Source organism: Triticum aestivum, chromosome 7B (genome assembly GCF_018294505.1).
Source record: "Triticum aestivum cultivar Chinese Spring chromosome 7B, IWGSC CS RefSeq v2.1, whole genome shotgun sequence".
Taxonomy (NCBI): domain Eukaryota; kingdom Viridiplantae; phylum Streptophyta; class Magnoliopsida; order Poales; family Poaceae; genus Triticum; species Triticum aestivum.
The window spans coordinates 484,529,544-484,546,786 of NC_057813.1; positions in this window are offsets into that span (position 1 = coordinate 484,529,544).

Genomic DNA, 17,243 nt, shown 5'->3' on the forward strand with positions numbered 1-17,243 from the left:
GCATCTCCAGTAGCATCGCATAGCATAATCCTACCCGGCGATCCTCTCCTCGTCGCCCTGCGGAAAAGCGATCACCGGGTTGTCTGTGGAACTTGGAAGGGTGTGTTTTATTAAGTATCCGGTTCTAGTTGTCATAAGGTCAAGGTACAACTCCAAGTCGTCCTGTTACCGAAGATCACGGCTATTCGAATAGATTAACTTCCCTGCAGGGGTGCACCACATAGCCCAACACGCTCGATCCCATTTGGCCGGACACACTTTCCTGGGTCATGCCCGGCCTCGGAAGATCAACACGTCGCAGCCCCACCTAGGCAAAACAGAGAGGTCAACACGCCGGTCTAAACCTAAGCGCACAGGGGTCTGGGCCCATCGCCCATAGCACACCTGCACGTTGCGTGGGCGGCCGGAAGCAGAACTAGCCCCTTAATACAAGAGCAGGCTTACGTTCCAATCCGGCGCGCGCCGCTCCGTCGCTGACGTCTGAAGTGCTTCGGCTGATACCACGACGTCGGGATACCCATAACTACTCCCACGTAGATGGTTAGTGCGTATAGGCTCGTAGCCAGACTCAGATCAAATACCAAGATCTCGTTAAGCGTGTTAAGTATCCGCGAACGCCGAACAGGGCCAGGCCCACCTGTCTCCTAGGTGGTCTCAACCTGCCCTGTCGCTCCGCCACAAAGTAACAGTCGAGGGCCGTCGGGAACCCAGGCCCACCTCTACCGGGATGGAGCCACCTGCCCTTTCAGCCCCCAACTCCGAACAGTATCACAGGTAATGTAACTGTGTAAAGTATATCGTATATGCCCGTGATCACCTCCCGAAGTGATCACGGCCCAGTAGTATAGCATGGCAGACGGACAAGAGTGTAGGGCCACTGATGGAACACTAGCATCCTATACTAAGCATTTAGGATTGCGGGTAAGGTATCAATGACTGTAGCAGCAATGACAGGCTATGCATCAGAATAGGATTAACGAAAAGCAGTAACATGCTACACTACTCTAATGCAAGCAGTATAGAATAGAATAGGCGATATCTGGTGATCAAAGGGGGGGGCTTGCCTGGTTGCTCAGACAAGGAGGGGTCGTCGATGACGTAGTCATACTCGGTGGCATCAGCGTCGGTCTCGTAGTCTACCGGAGAGAAGAGGGGGAAGAAATAATGAATACAGAGCAAACAAAGCATCACAAAATATAACAAGGCAATACGCGGTGTTCGGTGTGCCCTAACGCGGTAGTAGGTGATACCGGTGAAGGGGGGATAACATCCGGGAAAGTATTCCCGGTGTTTCGTGTTTTCGGGCAGAGGAGCCGGAGGGGGAAAGTTGCGGGTTCGATAGGTTAGAGGGGTGTGGCGGACGAACGGACTGCGTATCCGGACTCGTCTCGTCGTTCTGAGCAACTTTCATGTACAAAGTTTTTTCATCGGAGCTACGGTTTATTTTCTATTAATTTTAAAAGCTTTAAATCATTTTCAGGATTTATTTAATTATTTATCTCAACATTATCCAGAATAGTGCATGCTGACGTCATCATGACGTCAGCATGACGTCAGCAGTCAACAGGGAGTTGACTGGGTCAATCTGACATGTGGGTCCCGCATGTCATACACTGTTTTAGTTAACTAACAGTTAATTAGGTTAATTAGTGATTAGGTTAACCTAATTATAATTAATTAACTTAATTAATTACTTACTTAATTAATTAACATTTTAATTATTTTAATTATTATTTATTTATTTATTTAATATATATTTTTTTATTTCTTCTTTTTTTTTAACAGAAACGTTTTGTGGGGGCTAGGCCCCACACGTCATTGGCCCAGGGGGGGCCTTGCGGGTGCTGGGTACGGGCATCGGGCGCAGCCCGAATGGGCGCTGCGGGTATGACCGACAGGGGAGCACCCGACTCGGCGCCGGCGGCCACGACATGGCGCCGGAATAGGGGGAGGCCGGTGGCCTGAGGCAGCCCGGGTGGACGCAGGCCGGCGACGATGGTGGCAGGGGAGGCTGCGACGGAGGGAGGCAGCACGGAAGGGGGCTGCGGGCGAGGCCAGTGCGAGTGGGAGCGCGGTCGGAGCCGAGGCCAGGGGCTCCAGCGTGGCCACGCGCGGGAGGTGATGGCGGGCGCGGCGGACTCGGCAGGTCGCCAAGGCAGGGAAGGCTGGTGGCCACGGCGAGCGCGGGCCCGGGCGCGGTGAAGCTCGACGGAGTCCGGTGGTGGAGCCGGTCAGGGAAGGAGAGGCGGGGGCGGGACGGTCCGGCGCGGCTGGGCGCCTCCGGGGCGAGGTGCAGCTAGGTGAGGCTCGGTCGCGTGCGGGGCGGTGCGTGTGTCCGCTATGGAAGGCGCCGACGACAGAGGGGAAAGGAGGGAGCTCACGGTGGTGTGCAGGGACAAGGGCAGCGGTTGTTGAGGGGGAGGGCGGGGACGGCGTCCAACGAGGAAGCAGGCCGGCGTGGAAGAGGAGGCAGCTCCGGCGGGGACGCGTCGGGGGCGGGCGCAGCGATGGGGTCGGGAGCGGCTGGTGCACCCCCGATCCAGATCCGTTCGGGGGGGGGGGGAAGGAGCGACGTGCGGGAGTGGGAGTGGGGGGGGCGAGTGGGTGGCGGCTAGGGTTGCGGGGGGGTGAGGGGAGTGGATAAGGGGTGGGGTTTGGGCCGGCCTGGTGGGGTGGCCGGCTAGGCCGGTTGGGTTGGCCCAGTTGGGCCACGGCCCAGGGGGGCTTTCTCTTTCCTTTTTTTTTGTTAGTTTTGTTTTCTGTTTTTTTTATACTTTGCTTTCTTTTAGTTTCCTATTATTTTAGTTTTAGTAAATTACCAAAGTGGCACCTAAATAGCATTTTACAAATTATGCCACTGCCACAATAGTTTAATACTTATAACAATTTAGTTTTGAAAATGTTTATTATTTTTAAAGCATTAAACTAATTATTTTTGCTACCTTTTATTCATTTAACAGTATTTAAACATTTTATAAAAGTGTGGTTTCTCCACCATAATTATCTATGCAATATTTGTCACATTTAGAACATTTTAGTTTTGACTTTTGAAAACGTTTATTGTTTGCTTGATTTTGAATATGAGTTTAAATCGGTTCCGAACTAACACGAGATTAGCGAAAAAAAATCGAAGTGATGTGGCATCATTAGCAGAGGGTTACTGTAGCTTGATTACCCGGGCGTCACATTAAGCCACAGTCCGAAGTGAGGAGTAATATGGAGGAAGGCCTCACACACGACAATGAACGATGAGATTTGGAGGATGGCCTCTGGAGCTAAGTCGTGAAATTTCAGCCCGTAATAAAACATGAGCCCCCTCACGAAGGGATCAATCGGGAATCCTAGACCCCGAAGGAAGTGAGATGTGAACACCACACTCTCACCGGGCTGGGGAGTGGGAATAGCCTGTCCTTGAGCAGGCAGCCTATGCGAGATTTCACCGGTTAGATACCTAGCATCTCTCAGCTTTCGCACGTCTTCTTCCGTAACAGAGGAAGGCATCCACCGGCCTTGGAGGTCGGAGCCGGACATCATCGAAGGTTCGAAGCGCCTGAATCTGGAGCTTTGGGTGTTGGAACTCGAGGCGAGAGGCGGATTTGATTGGATTGAAAGAAAGGAGTCGAGCCTTGGTCTCTTTATAAAGAGGTTGAATACCAAGAGCCCTCCCCGTGACCGTTTGAGACTCACTTTCAATTAAGAAGTCATACCAATGGCACGGTTGGATTACCCACGCTCGTATTGATGGGAATCCCGGAATAAGGGGACACAATCTCTGCTTTTACAAGACGTGCCAAGGAAACCGCCTCGCTAAACGCGTTGAGGTGGAACAGTAAAACGATTCGAATAAAGGCTTGGCCATAGCGTGATGTCGCACTATGGAATACGTCAGCATATTAGATTTGTGTAAATATTATTCTCTCTACGGTGGTATATGGAACTTATTTTGCAGAGCTGGACACTATCCTCGTGTTCAAACATCTTCTATGAAGTATTCGGAGGAGGAACCCGCCTTGCAATGCCGAAAACAATTTGCGCGCCGGACTCGTTGTCATTGAAGCCTGTTTCAGGGGCTACTGAGGGAGTCCTGGATTAGGGGGTGTCCGGATGGCCGGACTATGACCTTTGGCCGGACTCCCGGACTATGAAGATACAAGATTGAAGACTTCGTCCCGTGTCCGGATGGGACTTTCCTTGGCGTGGAAGGCAAGCTTGGCGATACGATATGTAGATCTCCTCCCATTGTAACCGACTCCGTGTAACCCTAGCCCTCTCCGGTGTCTATATAAACCGGAGAGTTTTAGTCCATAGGAGGAACAACAATCATACCATAGGCTAGCTTCTAGGGTTTAGCCTCTCTGATCTCGTGGTAGACCAACTCTTGTACTACCCATATTATCAATATTAATCAAGCAGGAGTAGGGTTTTACCTCCATCGAAAAGGCCCAAACCTGGGTAAAAACATCGTGTCCCTTGTCTCCTGTTACCATCCGCCTAGACGCACAGTTCGGGACCCCCTACCCGAGATCCGCCGGTTTTGACACCGACAACAACCATCCAGGTTTCATATTTCTCCGCTGCAGACTTCGGAAAATAGTCGAAAACCCCCCTCAAGATTGCCTCGAATAAAAAAATGTTCAACATGAAAGTTGTTTGCTTCGTTGAAATGGTTAAACTTGCTTTTAGTCTCGTTTCCATCCGAGGTCGTTTACCACATCAAAAAAGACTCACAAGATGCAACCAATTTTAAACCGAATATTTTTGTAAAGTTCGGACAAAACCGTCCGAATTTAACTAGAGTTTTGGACGTGAATCCAAGCATTTTCGTTGCACGGGAAGTCCAGCTGCCTCTTACATACCTAATGGGTGACAACCGATTGAACAACACACAATCGCAAAACTCGTCTACTTTTTACCCTAGTTTTACATCTCTTTCTTGTTCTTTCTCTCTCGTTCTTCGTGTTGAAGGGGAGCGATCCTAGAGGTTCTAGGGGCGGATGAACCGACCTAGGGCAGCCCATAGCTGCCGCGCGTCCAGACGGAGTCCTCCCGGGCGCGTGGGGTTTCGGGTCCTGAAAAGCACTCCCCGAATTGCTTATGTACCGCGGTTCCGGACTTGTCTCCTTCGATGTGAGTTGCGGTGCATCACCCTCAGCGTTGGAGGTACACGATGACGTGTTCGTGTGAGAACACTCCTCCCGCTGGCCACTATGCGGGAGAGGTAGCCTCCATCACTGTCAAAGTCCCAGGGTGATCGCCCATGATTACCCGGTGGTGGATCTGACACTGGGTTAGTCTTGTGTGTATGTCCTTTGATTATAACTTTGGATAACTGAATCTACACTTGTTAGGACGAGCATTTGGGGCACGCACGTGTGTGGGCACTCAGGTCTCGATACCTCCTATTTATTCTGGCTTTTGATTTCAAAGTTCTATATTAAGAAATCTAAATTAAGTTTTGTTTTGATATTCGTGTTTCTCGTGCCTAGTGCTTTCAAATAAGATCCATTGTTAATATATTTTCATGACTTAAAAAAATATATTTTAAGTTTCAATGTTCAAACTTAATATGAATGGCCTATAAAAATTAATTATTTTGTCTCTACGACCGTTAGAAAAAATTGCTTAAAATTATATCTTTGAAAGTTGTTAAAACTTGGCATTTTTAGATGCAAAAAACGTAATTTTCAGCATTGAAACTTAAATTTTTTGAGCGATTTTCCTTTTTACTGTGCCCTCATGCGGATTCAGCTACTTTGCAAATCACGAAGCAAATCTAGCGGGCAGCAAGCCTTGACATGTGAGTGCCCTACGAATTTCCGGTTTTGCTATATTGAACTACCGACGAAACTCGAGAGCTTGAAACTCACAAGGAATGATAACATGTATTGTGGAAACCTCAGAATCCCAATCAAAATGAATTCGCCGCCATCAACTCCATCCTAGAATGTTTTGGACATGCCAACGGGGAGAGTATCAGGTGATATACCAGATATTAAATGCTCCCATGATACAAACTTTGAAGAAACAATTTTAGACGTTTCAAGAAAATCAGAAATTTTTTGTGAGTGTTGACAACATATGTGACTCCAACCCCTAAGGAAACCGGATCCAAATTTGAAGTACACATCTAGAAACAAAAATGACAAATCTAGCATGAATAGTGTCACAAGAAGACAAAACCAAAATGGTTTTTATCATTTATGCCACTGGTTACATGTCACTACTCAGTTTTTCCACTAAGAATTTCAACTGCTCAAAAATGCCACCGCTTCGTTAGGCGCATGCTCAAAAATGCCACTGGACACCATTATTGTCAGCTCAAATCTTGTTTGCCATGTTATAATGACCAAAATACCTATAGACCAACATGTCAGCTCTTCGTCTACCTCACTACAATAAAGTGTGGGTCCCACTTAATCCTAACAATGTTCTTATTTTCCTCTAAAATTATCCGCTTACTTACTCCTCACAAGTGGGGTCCATACTTATCATTGTGAGATAGAGAGAGTGACATGTGGGTATAGGGGAATTTTTGTCATATAACATGGTCAATGAGTTTGACCTGACAATAACAATGTCTAATTGTCGGGGATATACCCCGCAGTATGACCCGACCGGAAGTGTGAACCGGCCGGACTTGGCGACTCACTGGTGACCCACCCTGACTTGGCAACTCACTAAGTGACCCGCCCGGATCTCTCCACTAAGTGATAACCCGACCGAGCCAGGTGACTCATTGGTGACCCGACAGGCGGGTTAGAGGAGCGACAAGACCTGGAGGCCCAGAAGACTCAAGGCCCAGAAGGCCGGCTCATGTTATGGTGGGCCGACTTAAGAGAAAAGCATAAGGAATATTATTTTACAAAGGAAGCAAGACTAGGACTCCACTTGTAAAAGAGTAATCCTAATCCTACTAGGACTAGTCATGTAAGTCGCCCCTTCAACTTATATAAGGAGGGGCAAGGCACCCCAAGAGGGACAAGTTTTACAAGGCTAGATAGACAGACAAGTCAAGAGCTCTCAAAATTGAGCACCCCTGTAATCGTGATCATCATCATCAATATCAATGAAGCAGGATGTAGGCTTTTACCTCCACCGTGAGGGGCCGAACCTGGATAAAACCTCGCATCTCTCGTCCCACTCAACCCCTCTCAAGCTACCACATGGATGCGTTGGCCTCACGACTAAGTCCTCACACTAAGGACATATGCCGTGACAATTCCACGACACTAATGGCATTTTGAGCAAACATCTAATGGAACGATGCCATTTTTGAGATATCTAATGGCATTTTTGAGCAAGCATCTCACGAAACGATGTCATTTTTGAGCAGTAGTAATTTCTAATGGCAAAACTGAGTAGTGGGACACAATTAGTGGCATAAATGATAAAAACCCAAACCAAAATTGACACTATTTACATCTGGATTTGTCTTTTTTGTGTCTTAATGTGCATTTTGAATTTGAAGCTGATATTTTTAGTGGATGTAGACAAATTCCTAGTGAACATTGATGATTTTTTTCATAATCTTTTGGAACATTTAAAATTGATTTTTAATGGTATCATAGGAGCACTTATGGTGTGGTATCACTAGATATTTTGTCCATGCCAGCGGCCTATTGATAAGCACGAAAAATGTTCTTGAGTGTGGTGGTTCCTTGCTCATGTGCATCTGCACCTGAATCACTCGACATGAACAGTAAATTAATACTAACATAGTAAAAAAATTGTCGAAAATGCTCGAATGCGAGATGTATGTGCAAAAATTTGTGGTGTTTGGGCATTCAAGGAGGTCATGGAAAAAATTGGTTGTGGAAGAAACTTCAAAAAAGAACACAGTTTGGATCGGATTTCTTTCCTAGAGCTCCCAGAATGTTCAACACCACGAATATTTTCATGCTTCTTGCATACTCGAGCATCTTCATTGTCAAAAAAGTAAAAGATCTTTTGATTTTTCACTATTTGTTTCAAATTTATTGTTCATTGACTGCATGTGAGCCCCAGCTCGGATGCGAATTACCAAATGGTCTTCCACATTCGTTGTGAGGGACTTGACCTCCAAGATACTCTTCCATAAGAAGGTTGGATCATTAAGCGAACAGCTACATGGAGCTAGCTCTTCATGTTTTCCACCTAAGGAAGGTTCATCTTCACCGGCTCATCGAAAATATTCACATTAGACAACCGGGATGGAAGAGCAAGACCATGGTCTAGGGCTGGAAGAGTAACACTTGCCTCACCTCGACGACCACCTTCCATATGACATGACGTCCATGTGCCCATTTGGGCCCGCATCAAAATTGACAAGATCATTCATGACTTAGTTTGGAGTGGTGAGGATAGTGAGACGACCAGAGGCGGGCACTCGCTGGTAAACTGGAAAATGTTTGTCATCCAAGCAAGGTTTTGGTTACCGGTCGAAATTTCAAGATTTCCCATGGTTACCGCGTATTTCGGTGCCCCTCGGTAAATCGCCATACCGAGCAAAAAATATCATTTTTCTGAAATTTTTGAATTTAAACACTCGATTTACAGTAAAGTACGTAGGATCTAAATAATGCCATGAGAGTTGGTTCTGGCATGTTAGTAGCAACCTAGTTCCTGTTTTGAGAGGTCTCTGGTTTGAATATTCGTTCATCCACTTATTTGAATTCAAAATTCAACTATAAAATTCGCTTGAAATATTCTTGGTATTTTTTGGTATTTCTCGGTAACCGTGGTAACCACATTTACCCGTCTCCCTCGGTAAAATTGCCTCATTCGGTAACCAAAACCTTGCATCCAAGTCCTCAGGGGGCTTGATAGTGTGGACATAGACTAGTTTTGAAGGACTATTTGGATGTGTTGGCCGTGTCTTACTCGGGACACTCGTGAGTAGGCTCACGGCTCCCTTGCAACGGGTCAGACATAGCGCTATTTTGAACTTCCACGACCATCACCATTGGAGACGGGAAAAGGACGACCTTCTGGCATGACACTTGGCCGGATCTGGATCCCTTCGTCCCTGTTGCCTACAACTCTTTTGGGGTTCGTCTCATAAGAATAGGATATTCCATGTTGAGCTAAGGAATGACATCGGGATTCGCTCAGCGACGGTTCAACTACATGACTTCATCGAATTGGCAACCATCATCAGCACAGTCATGCTTGAACCCCAGAGGCCAGCCTCCATCATATGGCTATGGAACACGAGTGGGAAGCACTTTGCCAGCTCAGCCTAACAAGCCAATTCATGGATCTCATTACATGTTCTGTGCACCCAAAATATGGAGGGCTCAAGCGCCAAAATGCATACTCTTCTTTTTGGATGGTCCTACACAATTGAATCCTCATGATTGATCTTGTGGCTAGGAAGGGATGGTCGCATGAGCTAGTATGTCAACTTTCCTTAAGGGCGCCCATGAACACTACTAATACTCATGCTTGCAGACTACCAGCTTGTGTTATCCTGATGAAGGCCCACCTCTTTCTCAGTTTGGCGACCACCTAGCACTCCATCGATTCTTGGTAGGAGGGGCCCCGAAGGAAGTAGACAACAATCAAAATAGATATTGTATCAGGATCCTAATATACATAACGTGGAAGGCCCAGAAAGAAGGAAATCACCGCATCTTTGACGGCAGGACAATGATGTGAATTGAGCTGGCGTACTAGCCCTCCAAAGACACCACACACAGAGCCATGACATAGGCCAAGAGGAAACCAAAACCATGAGTAATTACCATGCTGCATTGTGGCGGGGTTTTGGGGGTTTAATGGGGCATGACCCCTTTCTTAAAACATGCCAGCATGTACATACTTTCCCCAATAAAAGCAGCTCTCCTACTAGTTCCTCAGAAAATGCCTTACATGGCCTATTAATTATTTATGTTACTGATACAATACCCATGGGCTGCTATAGGAAAAACACCTCCTAGTTCTCTTGCTCATCTCATGTTGTTCACTGGTCAGTTTTCTTCGAAAAAACAAGCCGACTGCCAATGATTCAACTTTTCTACGCAAAAGGATTTATATTTAATAATTTCAGCCAACGGTTGATGTGCACAAGTTAATAAAATGAAGTCAAATTGTAATAGATAAAATTCTCTAACATCTAATGAAAAAAATCATGAAAACATAACTCAGTTAGCCAATTAAAAAAACACTATCATAAGAATAAGAAATATCGATGAACATGCTCAACAGCGAGTTGAACTTTACCTTGCTGTAAGGAAGAGAGACTCGAGGGAACTGGAGTAATCAGTGGGAATTCCTTGCCATCCACCATGACAGTTGCACGCCTTTGATGATAGAAGAGAGGAAGAACCATCGAGTGTTGGTCGCCGTCCTACACTCTGTGCTAGCCGCATTCGCGTTACCATTTAGGGAGAAATCTAAATAGGGGGAGAGAGAGAGGAATCATAGAAAGGGGGAACGAGAGGACAGAGGCATGCAAGCATGAATAAAATTATTTCTCTATATCTTCTTTAAAATATATTTTGCAAGCTCTAATTTGTAGGGAGGAAACTATCATAGATAACACTACTCAAAATACTGACATGCTTTGATGAATATGTTGCTATTAATGATGAAGCTATGTCTGTTTTTCACTTGTGTTGAGGAGTATGATGTGTTCATCACTTATGATGATAATCATGATTTGGAAAACAGATATAATACCTCTTATGATTTTGAAAAATCTATGTAGGACTATTGATGAATATTTCATTGATAATAATGCTTGACATGCTATCAATTATATTCATATATTATTGTCAATGAAGCTAACCATTTGCCAAAATTCTGAAGACATGGATGGTTATATGCTTGTTGAGTTCTTTTAACAAGGATATATACTTCTGTCATATTGCATTTGAATAGGTGAATCCTTAGGTAATACTCCCTCCGTCCCAAAATAAGTGTCTCAACTTTGTACTAGCTTTAGTACAAAGTTGTATTAAGTTTAAGACAATTATTTTGGGACGAAGGGAGTAGTAATGAACTTCGATATTCTCCAATTCCTAGCTCAGAGAAGGCAATTAATTATGTGAAGAATGATATGACTTTTATGCACGTGAATCATGATTATAATACTTAATGTGATAGTTATATTATTTATTTGATCACATTGCCTCTCCCTTCACACCGCACCATCAACCAATGTTTTGCATGCCCCTCAGCTGAGCAAAGAGATCTCTAGTCTGTTTGTCAATCTCACTCGCATGAGGATCTGGCGTGCATTGCCTTTGAGCTATGCATTCAATGCCACACGAGTGTGTGTTGCAACTCAGCCTCATCAATAGCGACAAAAAGGGTGTTGGAGGCACTAGAAAGGCATGTGGGAATGGAGCCATTGTTTGGAATAAGCCCTAGAGGCTATAATATCATATTATTATATTTCCAGGTTTATAATTAAGAGTTTATATTCTATGTTATAACTATTGTGATCATGGAGTATGCAATTCAGTGGAAAACACATATGCACGTGTGGATGATAAATGGTAAAACATGATTCCTAGTCTCGCCTCTATGACTAGCTCGAGTGTTGTTGGTGACCATGTTTTCCGAATCTTAGGATATCGTTAAGTGTAATGATATTCCTAAAACAACAATGAGAATATGATGTTGGAAGAATGACCATATTGAATCGACCCAAACTTGTTTGTTATACTTTGAGATGCAATCATCACAAGTCAATTGTTATAACACAGAGAGCTAACTGTGATTTAATTCCTTAGAATGTGAGAGTATCATAGTCATTTCATACCATACGGTGGTCTTTGGGGTTACTCAAACATCATATGTAACATGGTAATCATAACGACAACTTACAAGTTCATCAGAAAGTCTGACAAGGGACTAGATACTTGAAGAGTGAGATTTTCTCCTCCGACGATGAAGAGATATTCTTAGGGCCCTCTCGGTGTGACAACATCCATCATCGTCTGGCCAGACATAGGTGACTAGGTCATGGGGATGCCGGAACATGTCAACGAGAAAGAAGAACAAAACCGGTAACGATGAGACCGGTAGAGTGAGCATGAGAATGACTCAAGAGGATGCTACTTGTGAGTTGTGATGTCTACTACACAACTTGTTCTTGTAGACTCGTGTTGGGCCTCTAAGCGCAGAGTTTTGTAGGACAGTAGCAAATTTCCCTCAAGTGGATGGCCTAAGGTTTATCAATCTGTGGGAGGCGTAGGATGAAGATGGTCTCTCTCAAATGACCCCGCAACCAAATAACAAAGAGTCTCTTGTGTCCCCAACACACCAAATACAATGGTAAATTGTATAGGTGCACTAGCTCGGCGAAGAGATGGTGATACAAGTGTAATATGGATAGTGGATATTGATTTTTGTAATAGTAAAAATAAATAACAGCAAGGTAACGAGTAATAAAAGTGGGCACAAACGGTATTGCAATGCTTGAAAATAAGGCCTAGGGTCCATACTTTCGCTAGTGCAATCTTTCAACAATGCTAATATAATTAGATCATATAAACATCCCTCAGCGTGTGACGAAGAATCACTCCAATGTTCTTATCTAGCGGAGAACATAAGAAGAAATTGTTTGTAGGGTACGAAAGCACCTCAAAGTTATCCTTTCCCATTGATCTATCCAAGATTTCGTTCTAAAATAACACCAACTTATTCTTTCTGATCGGTATATCTAAGAGTTCTTACTAAAATAACACCATATGATACGCATCAACCAACTCTAATGCCACCTAGATACTCCAATGTCACCATAAGTATCCATGAGTTAATTATACGATACGCATCAAACAATTTCAGATTCATAATACTCAATCTAACACAAAGAACCTCAAAGAGTGCCCCAAGATTTCTAGCGGAGAAAGTAGGACAAAAACGTGCATCAACCCCAATGCATAGATTACCCCAATGTCACGACGGAAATCTGTGCATTGAGTACCAAAACATATATCAAGTGAACCAATATAATACCCATTGGCACCACGGGTATTCATATGCAAGACATATATCAAGTGCTCTCAAATCCATAAAAATATTCAATCCGATAATAACAAAATCTCAAAGGAAAAACTCAATTCATCACAACAACATAAGAGGTGAAAACACCATATTATCCAACTATATTAACAAAGCTCGCGATACATCAAGATCGTGCCAAATCAAGAACGAGAGAGAGAGAGAGAGAGAGAGAGAGAGAGAGAGAAAGAGATCAAACATAGCTACTAGTACAAACCCTCAGCCCCGAGGGTGGACTACTCCCTCCTCATCATGGAGACCATCGGGATGATGAAGATGGCCTCCCGTGATGATTTTCCCCTCTGGAAGGGTGCCAGAACAGGGTCTAGATTGGTTTTTCATGGCTATAGAGGCTTGCGGCGGCGGAACTTCTGATCTAGGTTAACTTTTGGAGGGTTTCTGAATATATAGGATTTTTCAGCGTTGGAATCACGCGAACATGGGCCTCAGGGGGGCCACCACCCATTACGGCACGCCAGGGGGTGGCGCGCCCTGGTGTCTTGTGGGCAGCAGGCCCCCCCTCTAGTGGTTCTTTGCTCCATTATTTATTTTTTTCCCAAAAAAATCGTTCAAAAGTTTTTTCCAATTCCGAGAACTTTTATTTTTGTAGAAAAAACAACACCACGGTAGTTCTGCTGAAAACAACGTCAGTCCGCGTTAGTTCCATTCAAATTATACCAGAACCATAAAAAATTATTGTAAACATGGCATGAATACTTCATAAATTATAGATACGTTGGAGACGTATCTGCATCCCCAAGCTTAATTCTTGCTCGTCCTCGAGTAGCCAAATGATAAAATAAATAATTTATGAAGTGTGAATGCTAGCATAGTGCATAAGTTTGATCAATGATAATTTCAATCACTTTTCCTAGCATCATAACAATAACTCTTTGTAGCGACCCGACCTCAGACGGTCAAGCCTCTGTGTTTCTATGCCATCCCTGGATCAGTATGCTGGCACACACAGTACATCAATGTATATATCAAAGTGCAATCACATGTATAAATAACGTAAAACTGGTATATACCTCATAAGTCACAGCGGAAACAAATAGTCGGGTGTGGAGTCCCATCAACGCCATCGGCAAGTTGAGTGTAGACCGTAACCCTGTACCGTACTCTTACTCGTCGGAAGAAAGTATCTGCAACATGATACGTTGCAGCCGGGTAGGTCAGTACATTGAATGTACCGGCAAGATCACAATAAGAGAAAGCAGATGATAAAACTATTCTATATGCAATATGGCTTTGTAGCTCTGTGTCTAAGTTTTGTTTTGCATAAAAGCTAGTTTTATTTTTCCTACATCAAAGGAATATCCGGAGTCTGTACTATGGAGTTTTCTATCATGACATGGTTCCGCCAACCGATGTCTCATAACCCAAATCATCATAAGTTGCCCACAATTAAGTTATTAGTCCGGTGTTGAGAGTTCCGAGATAAATCCAAGTCCAGAGGCTCAAGTTGTCCGTAACTGGGGACACGACTAATCGATTAGGTTTTAACCATCTGCAGAGGTTTGTACACTTTACCCGCAAGATTGGATCCCTCTCTTTACGTTCTCGCACTTCAGGGTGTTTGAGAACAAGACGACCGAAACATGGTCTTTCGAAGAGTTCCCCTGACCACTGTCCGGTGCTCATCCAATCCTACCACAGTTCTACATCTGCTAGCACCGTCCCAGCCAGAGTCACAACTAAGGTTAACCAAGCCAGAGCCCATAGTGACTTGCGGTTGTACAGGTAAGCTTCCGGGCATGAAGTATTCTTTCTTCTCTTTGAGCCTGGGTGAAGCTTTCCGCAAGATGTCATGGCGCTTCTCCATGCATCCCGGCCATCCACTGGTTTCTCCAGGGTGCCCATCAACCGTCCTTCACCCAGTAGTGTGTATTGAATTCTTGTCTCAAGTCTTGAAGTCTAGAGGCCTTGAAGATGCAGTCCTTGCAGATGCCATCATGGAGTTGTCGTCATTGACGTAGAGTCCTCCATTCTCACACCACTCCCGAGCACTCATACCAACTCCGTCTACTACAGTGTAGCATTAAAATAAATAACGTCCCGAGCTTGGTAACAGGGTGATGGGTTCCTACCTCATGCATACTACTCAACTACAAGAATTCAATATCACTACTGGAGGGATTGTTGCAAAGATGACACTAGATGCAATAAAACATAGGTATGAAAAACATGGTCAAAGTGAACTTTCCTGGTATTACTTGCTGAAGATAATAACGCTCTCGGAAAACTTGATAGGACTATACGCAACTCTCCGATGAAATCTATAATAACAAAGATGACATTCACATAAGCAAGCATTCTAGAAATCAATTCTATCAATCAAAATAACAATCAAAATCAATAAAGAAAACAATAATGAAATCAAAGAGAACCAAATAAAATTCCAAAGAAAACTTCAGGGAAAACAAGGGAGAAATCAAATCACACAATATCAACCAATACTCTCGTAGCAACGATAAATTACTCTAACAACTTTTCTACAACAAACAAAATATAAATCCTAATGCAACAACAGAAAATAATTTACTAAATTAATAACTAGCAAAAAAAACTAATATAAAAACTACTATAACTATCTAGTTAACACTAGAAAAACTATAACAACTAACAAAGCACTAAGACAATAATAAATAATACTAAAATAATTATGAAAACTAATTTACTTCTAAATAACAGAATCAATAACAACATATATTTAAGTGGCAAAAATAATTTACTTTTGAAACTAATAAAACTATTATCATCAACTATCACTATGAACTAAACAAACAAATACTAAAACAGTAAACACTAATAAATAACTACAAAAACTTAACTACTGTAGTATAACAGAAATATATAACAACAAGTGAGAAGCTACAAAAAGAATTAACTAAAACTAATTAAAAACACTAATTATATGACTAAAACAACTACATAAGCAAAACAGTACTGTTTCTGCAATAAACTTAATTTAAAATAACTAAAAATAAATTACTTTATGCTATTGGATAGACAAAACAATAACAAAACTGTAGCAAAAAGAATCAATCAAAAATATTTTATAAGACTCAAAATACAGCCAGAATAGTGATTTGGGAAAAATTTGATCAAACTAAATTTTAAACTACTCAAATTTGAAATCCAATGGCACTACCAGAAACTTCAGGAAATTTTGAATCTAATGCAAAAAGAATCACTCAATTTGGATCTAAAACATAAAAGATGTTGAATATCTAGGATTGAAACTTTTCTGTTCTTAAAACAGAAACGAAAATAAACTAAAAAAACAGATCGGACAGGTGCTACGCGTCAGGCTGCTACTGGGCCTAAAGTGGTGGGCGATCCGAAGTTATATGGCGCTCGGCCAATACTTAACTAAAACATGCGTCTTCGACTAATAAAATAAAACCGTTTGGTGAACCGATCAGATCTAAACCATAAACAAAAACCATATACTAAACCGACTAAGTAAACAGAAACCATACGATTCGCCGATCTAATCTAGGCCATAGGTGCAAGATCCGACGGATGATGACGGAGAGAGAGCTCACCGCGGTGGTGGTCGACGGCGGCGTGGGCTTCGGGCATCGTCGGTGAGGCGTCTCCGGTGGTCGGCGGCATCGAACAAGGCCACAGGCAGGTGCAGCAACGCGAGGCGTTCGCAACGGTGGTCGTGGCATTGGCGGAGGTGGTCGGAGATGGTCGGCGGGGAGCTCGAGGCAGCGGTGGCGTTCAGTGGTGGATGGAGATGGTGCTCCGGCGGCTCTGGAGCTCGGTAGAGGGCACGGGGAGGTGCGGTGGATGGTGTATAGGCGATTGGTTGAAGTGGTGGGGCTTGGGGGTGACGGAGAGAGTGGCCTGGGCGGCAATAGCGCGGTGGTGGAGGCGGAGCTCCGGCGAGGGATTGCACGCAAGGGAGAGGGGTTCGGGGCGGCTTTAGGGACGGAACGGAGAGAGGGGGTTATTTATAGAGGGGAGGGCGACTTGGGAGAGGGGGCGGATCGAGGAGAAGATCGGGGCGGTGGTTCTGGCGTGGGAAGGAAGAAGGCGGGCGTGAAGATCACACGGGCGGTCGGCGGGACCCACGTGTAAGAGAAAGAGAGAGATAGCGATCCGATCGAGTGCCTGATTTGGTCCTGATTCGGTGCGGGCGTCGGCCAGGTGGGCTGGCCTGGTCTAGTGGGCTGTTGGGAGGGAGGAGAGCGAGATGGGCCTCGGTGGCTTCGGCCATTTTTTTAATAAAAGACAGGGTG